Consider the following 7500-nt stretch of genomic DNA (forward strand, 5'->3'; position numbering starts at 1 on the left):
TGCCACCGGCTTTCGCCCGCCCCGCGGCTGGCGCGCTCTCTCTCTCTCTCTCTCTCTCTCGGCCTCTCTTTCTCTCCCCTTCGGAAAAGCCGGGGTACGGCACCGATCAACGGAAAAAAAAAAAAAAAAAAAAGGCACATGGCGTGCGCGGCCCACAAGGACCCGTGCTAACCACGGGCGCCGGGGGCCCGGGGGGGGGCGAGGCGCGCGCCGCCTTCTCGCTGCCCCCCCCCCTTCGAAACCCACCGGCATCGCTCGGCTCGGGGCTCGCTCGGCCCCCCGGCTCCACACAACCTCGGCTTTCGTGGGCCCGCACGCTTCTCGGTGCCGCGGCTTAGGGCCGCGAGAGGAAAAGGCCATCGGAGGCCGGGCGGGCGGGGCCCCCCACAGCACCCGCACACGCCCTTGAAAAAATAGCAACGGACCGCCCGGGGCAGAAGCGGGCTCGGTCGCCACGACCGAGGAAGGGCGAGGCGCCGCCGCCTCGCCCGCGACCTTCCGGGGGTTGCTCTCTGCCGGGGGCTTCGGTCCGTGCTAGGGCGGGCCGGCCACCGCGGCCGGCCCCTCTCTGCCCGCGAAAAAAACAGCCCGCCCGCAAGGCGGGTCCCCGGCTTAAGGCCGAGGAAGGGGGTGACTTCAACAGCACGCGCCGGTGGGACGGGGTGCCGCCACCCCGGCTCCACGGCTCATCGGGCGACCGCCGTCACCGAGCCCCTCCGGCCACGCGGCGAATGCCGAGGCCAGGCCGCGCGCCCCACCGCTGCCCTTCCGACACGGACACGCTGGCAAACAGGTCGGGAGCGGGGGAACCGGGCGCCGCCACCGCGGCGGGCTGGCCGGGCCTTGCTCGGGGAGGAGGCTCTCGGGCGAGGGCCGGGGAAAAAAAAAGCCCGGCCGCGTCGACCCCCGGCTGCCGGCCACTGCCACCGGACCGGCTGCCGGAAAAATGCCTGCCGGAGCGGGCCCCGGCTTAAGGCCAGGCGGAAAAGGGACGAGGCGCCGCCGCCTCACCTGCCACCGATCGTCCCAGGGGGGCCGCCCCCCCTTCAACCGGGCCGGCACGGCAGCCGACCGGAGCGGAGCAACACACACGCGGGGCTTCTCACCGCCTCGCTGCGGCCAGCGAGCGGCTTCTCGACACGGTCTTTCGGGCCGTCTCTCTCGGCTCTCGGCTCTCTCTCTGGTGGCCCTTCACACTGCCCATTCTCTTCTCTCTGGCTTCTCGGGCAGCTCTCCCCCCGAAAGAGCGCCCTGGGCAGGACGGGAACCGGGACCAAGCCACGCGGCTCACCCGGCCTAGGCGGCACTCGCTCTGCCCCGACGACCGCGCGGCGCGGCCGCCCTATCCTCCGCCTTGCGACGCAGGCACCCTGGAAACCTGCGGGGACGCGGCCCGTCACCTCGCTCCCAATATACGGAAAGATAAGTCCAAGGCCGCCGACGCCTCCAAGGAGACGAGTGGAAGTCGACCGGGAGGGTGCGCCAGCGCAGGCCGACCGCTACGTCGACATAGCCGGAGGCAGCCTGGAACAGCGACCCCTTGGTGAACTTCCGCAGGCGGCCGCGACACCAGGTCTACCCGGGCGGACGGAGACCAGGTCTACCCCGGCTCCGGGATACCAGGTCTACCCCGGCCGCCGGGTACAAGGTCTACCCCGTCTCCGGGATACCAGGTCTACCCCGGCCGCCGGGTACAAGGTCTACCCCGTCTCCTGGATACCAGGTCTACCCCGGCCGCCGGGTACAAGGTCTACCCCGGCTCCTGGATACCAGGTCTACCCCGGCCGCCGGGTACAAGGTCTACCCCGTCTCCGGGATACCAGGTCTACCCCGGCCGCCGGGTACAAGGTCTACCCCGTCTCCTGGATACCAGGTCTACCCCGGCCGCCGGGTACAAGGTCTACCCCGGCTCCTGGATACCAGGTCTACCCCGGCCGCCGGGTACAAGGTCTACCCCGTCTCCGGGATACCAGGTCTACCCCGGCCGCCGGGTACAAGGTCTACCCCGTCTCCTGGATACCAGGTCTACCCCGGCCGCCGGGTACAAGGTCTACCCCGTCTCCGGGATACCAGGTCTACCCCGGCCGCCGGGTACAAGGTCTACCCCGGCCGCCGGGTACAAGGTCTACCCCGGCTCCGGGATACCAGGTCTACCCCGGCCGCCGGGTACAAGGTCTACCCCGTCTCCTGGATACCAGGTCTACCCCGGCCGCCGGGTACAAGGTCTACCCCGTCTCCGGGGTACCAGGTCTACCCCGGCCGCCGGGTACAAGGTCTACCCCGTCTCCTGGATACCAGGTCTACCCCGGCCGCCGGGTACAAGGTCTACCCCGTCTCCGGGGTACCAGGTCTACCCCGGCCGCCGGGTACAAGGTCTACCCCGTCTCCGGGATACCAGGTCTACCCCGGCCGCCGGGTACAAGGTCTACCCCGTCTCCGGGATACCAGGTCTACCCCGGCCGCCGGGTACAAGGTCTACCCCGTCTCCGGGATACCAGGTCTACCCCGGCCGCCGGGTACAAGGTCTACCCCGGCTCCGGGATACCAGGTCTACCCCGGCCGCCGGGTACAAGGTCTACCCCGGCTCCGGGATACCAGGTCTACCCCGGCCGCCGGGTACAAGGTCTACCCCGGCTCCGGGATACCAGGTCTACCCCGGCCGCCGGGTACAAGGTCTACCCCGGCTCCTGGATACCAGGTCTACCCCGGCCGCCGGGTACAAGGTCTACCCCGTCTCCTGGATACCAGGTCTACCCCGGCCGCCGGGTACAAGGTCTACCCCGGCTCCTGGATACCAGGTCTACCCCGGCCGCCGGGTACAAGGTCTACCCCGTCTCCGGGATACCAGGTCTACCCCGGCCGCCGGGTACAAGGTCTACCCCGTCTCCGGGATACCAGGTCTACCCCGGCCGCCGGGTACAAGGTCTACCCCGTCTCCGGGATACCAGGTCTACCCCGGCCGCCGGGTACAAGGTCTACCCCGGCTCCTGGATACCAGGTCTACCCCGGCCGCCGGGTACAAGGTCTACCCCGTCTCCTGGATACCAGGTCTACCCCGGCCGCCGGGTACAAGGTCTACCCCGGCTCCTGGATACCAGGTCTACCCCGGCCGCCGGGTACAAGGTCTACCCCGGCTCCTGGATACCAGGTCTACCCCGGCCGCCGGGTACAAGGTCTACCCCGGCTCCTGGATACCAGGTCTACCCCGGCCGCCGGGTACAAGGTCTACCCCGGCTCCGGGATACCAGGTCTACCCCGGCCGCCGGGTACAAGGTCTACCCCGTCTCCGGGATACCAGGTCTACCCCGGCCGCCGGGTACAAGGTCTACCCCGGCTCCTGGATACCAGGTCTACCCCGGCCGCCGGGTACAAGGTCTACCCCGGCTCCTGGATACCAGGTCTACCCCGGCCGCCGGGTACAAGGTCTACCCCGTCTCCGGGATACCAGGTCTACCCCGGCCGCCGGGTACAAGGTCTACCCCGTCTCCGGGATACCAGGTCTACCCCGGCCGCCGGGTACAAGGTCTACCCCGTCTCCTGGATACCAGGTCTACCCCGGCCGCCGGGTACAAGGTCTACCCCGGCTCCGGGATACCAGGTCTACCCCGGCCGCCGGGTACAAGGTCTACCCCGTCTCCGGGATACCAGGTCTACCCCGGCCGCCGGGTACAAGGTATACCCCGTCTCCTGGATACCAGGTCTACCCCGGCCGCCGGGTACAAGGTCTACCCCGGCTCCTGGATACCAGGTCTACCCCGGCCGCCGGGTACAAGGTCTACCCCGTCTCCGGGATACCAGGTCTACCCCGGCCGCCGGGTACAAGGTCTACCCCGGCTCCGGGATACCAGGTCTACCCCGGCCGCCGGGTACAAGGTCTACCCCGTCTCCTGGATACCAGGTCTACCCCGGCCGCCGGGTACAAGGTCTACCCCGGCTCCTGGATACCAGGTCTACCCCGGCCGCCGGGTACAAGGTCTACCCCGTCTCCTGGATACCAGGTCTACCCCGGCCGCCGGGTACAAGGTCTACCCCGGCTCCTGGATACCAGGTCTACCCCGGCCGCCGGGTACAAGGTCTACCCGGTCTCCGGGATACCAGGTCTACCCCGGCCGCCGGGTACAAGGTCTACCCCGTCTCCGGGATACCAGGTCTACCCCGGCCGCCGGGTACAAGGTCTACCCCGTCTCCGGGATACCAGGTCTACCCCGGCCGCCGGGTACAAGGTCTACCCCGTCTACGGGATACCAGGTCTACCCCGGCCGCCGGGTACAAGGTCTACCCCGTCTCCGGGATACCAGGTCTACCCCGGCCGCCGGGTACAAGGTCTACCCCGTCTCCTGGATACCAGGTCTACCCCGGCCGCCGGGTACAAGGTCTACCCCGGCTCCTGGATACCAGGTCTACCCCGGCCGCCGGGTACAAGGTCTACCCCGGCTCCTGGATACCAGGTCTACCCCGGCCGCCGGGTACAAGGTCTACCCCGGCTCCTGGATACCAGGTCTACCCCGGCCGCCGGGTACAAGGTCTAGCCCGGCTCCGGGATACCAGGTCTACCCCGGCCGCCGGGTACAAGGTATACCACGTCTCCTGGATACCAGGTCTACCCCGGCCGCCGGGTACAAGGTCTACCCCGGCTCCTGGATACCAGGTCTACCCCGGCCGCCGGGTACAAGGTCTACCCCGGCTCCGGGATACCAGGTCTACCCCGGCCGCCGGGTACAAGGTATACCACGTCTCCTGGATACCAGGTCTACCCCGGCCGCCGGGTACAAGGTCTACCCCGGCTCCTGGATACCAGGTCTACCCCGGCCGCCGGGTACAAGGTATACCCCGTCTCCTGGATACCAGGTCTACCCCGGCCGCCGGGTACAAGGTCTACCCCGGCTCCTGGATACCAGGTCTACCCCGGCCGCCGGGTACAAGGTCTACCCCGGCTCCTGGATACCAGGTCTACCCCGGCCGCCGGGTACAAGGTCTACCCCGGCTCCTGGATACCAGGTCTACCCCGGCCGCCGGGTACAAGGTCTACCCCGTCTCCGGGATACCAGGTCTACCCCGGCCGCCGGGTACAAGGTCTACCCCGGCTCCTGGATACCAGGTCTACCCCGGCCGCCGGGTACAAGGTTTACCCCGGCTCCGGGATACCAGGTGTAGCCCGGGGGGCCGGACAACGGGTCTACCCCGGCGCCCGGAGGAAAAGTCTATTCCGGGGCCATGGCAAGAGGTATTTCCCCATACCCGGGTAGTAGAGCGTTTCTCAATGGCCGGCTTTACCTTTTTTTGCCTGGTGGGGGTGGGGGGGGCGGGCGCGAGGGGGGGGGCTCGGTGTGGGTTTTTGTGGGGGGTGGGGGAATGTGCGTTGCGGGACTTTTGGTTCGAGTTTTCTGGGTTTGTTTTAGGAGTTACGGGGTTATCCCTTTGTTTTTTGTGGCTTGGTTCCCCTTGGTCTGGTTTGGGGTTCGGGTTTCATTTCCCGCGCTTCCCCTTTCCTCCCTTCTCGAAGAGAACGACTCTTCTGTTCCCTCGGCGCAAGAAACTGATCCGGAAAAGGAATTTTCTTGGCGAACTTTATTTCTTTCCCTCTGGTACCCAGAGCGATCCCAGACCAAGCTGACAGGCAGCCTGCGTCAGCCTGCCGTCGAAGCAGCGTCAGCAGCCCCCTCCGCCCGGGGTGCCGCGCAGCCCTACCCGGCCGAACGGAATTTCAGTGGGGCCAGCGCGCAAGGGAAGCGAGGGAGGGAGGGAGGGACGGGGGGGCGAGGGGGGGAAGGGAGGGAGAGAGAGACAGAGAGAGAGGGGCACGGTGACACACACGCCGGCTCCACACACTCGCAATCCGACGCCGCCCCCTCAGAGCCCGCCCATCGACGGTTGGGGGCGCCCCGCCTGAAGACTTTCCCCGCCTCCGCCCATCGACGGTTGGGGGCGCCCCGCCCTGCCCCATCAGACTCCCCGGCGCCGCTCGCAGACTACTTTCCCCACCCCCGTCGCCGTCCCCCGCCCGCTCTCTCCTCGGCCGGTTCGCACACCCGCAGCGGCGGGAGGGCCAGGAGCGGGCCGACACCGAGGAAGGCGGGTCCTTCGGCCAGCAGGGCCGGGGCCCGCGGCAGAGGCGGCCCCTTTGCCGAGAAGCCTTCTCTTCGGCTCTCGCCCAGCCTTCTGCTTTGACGGCCTTCTTTCCTTGACGCTCCAGCCCGGCCTGGCCCCGTCCGAGCCCGGGGCAGGACGGCAGCGGGGTGGGGGGGAGGGGGGTCGAGCGGCTGAAGGCAGTGAGGGATCCGGAGACGGAGGCAGGAGCCGGGCCGCTGTCGCTTTGGGCACGGAGGAGGCGGGAGCGCTGCCGGCTCCCAACGGCCGGCTCCTTCCCTCTCTAGACCGGCGCCGGGCGGCCGGAGGGTGGGTCGTGCGCGGGACAGCAGGTCCGCCCGGGACACCAGGGCGACAGGTCTGCCGCAGCAGCAGGGCGGCCGGAGGCCGGGCCCGGAGTAGGACGACAGGTCTACCCCGGCTCCCGGAAGACCAGGTCTACCCCGAGGCTTCCGTGCACCTGGTCTACCCCGGCTCCCGGAACACCAGGTCTACCCCGGCTCCAGGGGAACAGGCCTACCCCGGCGCCCGGAATTCCAGGTCTACCCCGGCTCCCGGAAGACCAGGTCTACCCCGGCTCCAGGAGAACAGGCCTACCCCGGCGCCCGGAATTCCAGGTCTACCCCGGCTCCCGGAAGACCAGGTCTACCCCGGCGCCCGGAAGACCAGGTCTACCCCGAGGCTTCCGTGCACCAGGTCTACCCCGGCGCCCGGAAGACCAGGTCTACCCCGAGGCTTCCGTGCACCAGGTCTACCCCGGCGCCCGGAACACCAGGTCTACCCCGGCTCCAGGGGAACAGGCCTACCCCGGCGCCCGGAATTCCAGGTCTACCCCGGCGCCCGGAAGACCAGGTCTACCCCGAGGCTTCCGTGCACCAAGTCTACCCCAGCGCTCGGAACACCAGGTCTACCCCGGCTCCCGGAACACCAGGTCTACCCCGGCTCCAGGGGAACAGGCCTACCCCGGCGCCCGGAATTCCAGGTCTACCCCGGCGCCCGGAAGACCAGGTCTACCCCGAGGCTTCCGTGCACCAAGTCTACCCCGGCGCTCGGAACACCAGGTCTACCCCGGCTCCCGGAACACCAGGTCTACCCCGGCTCCAGGGGAACAGGCCTACCCCGGCGCCCGGAATTCCAGGTCTACCCCGGCTCCCGGAAGACCAGGTCTACCCCGGCTCCAGGAGAACAGGCCTACCCCGGCGCCCGGAATTCCAGGTCTACCCCGGCTCCCGGAAGACCAGGTCTACCCCGGCGCCCGGAAGACCAGGTCTACCCCGAGGCTTCCGTGCACCAGGTCTACCCCGGCGCCCGGAAGACCAGGTCTACCCCGAGGCTTCCGTGCACCAGGTCTACCCCGGCGCCCGGAACACCAGGTCTACCCCGGCTCCAGGGGAACAGGCCTACCCCGGCGCC

This window comes from Lonchura striata, chromosome 33 (genome assembly GCF_050655825.1).
Source record: "Lonchura striata isolate lonStrDom1 chromosome 33, ASM5065582v1, whole genome shotgun sequence".
In the NCBI taxonomy this organism is placed as follows: domain Eukaryota; kingdom Metazoa; phylum Chordata; class Aves; order Passeriformes; family Estrildidae; genus Lonchura; species Lonchura striata.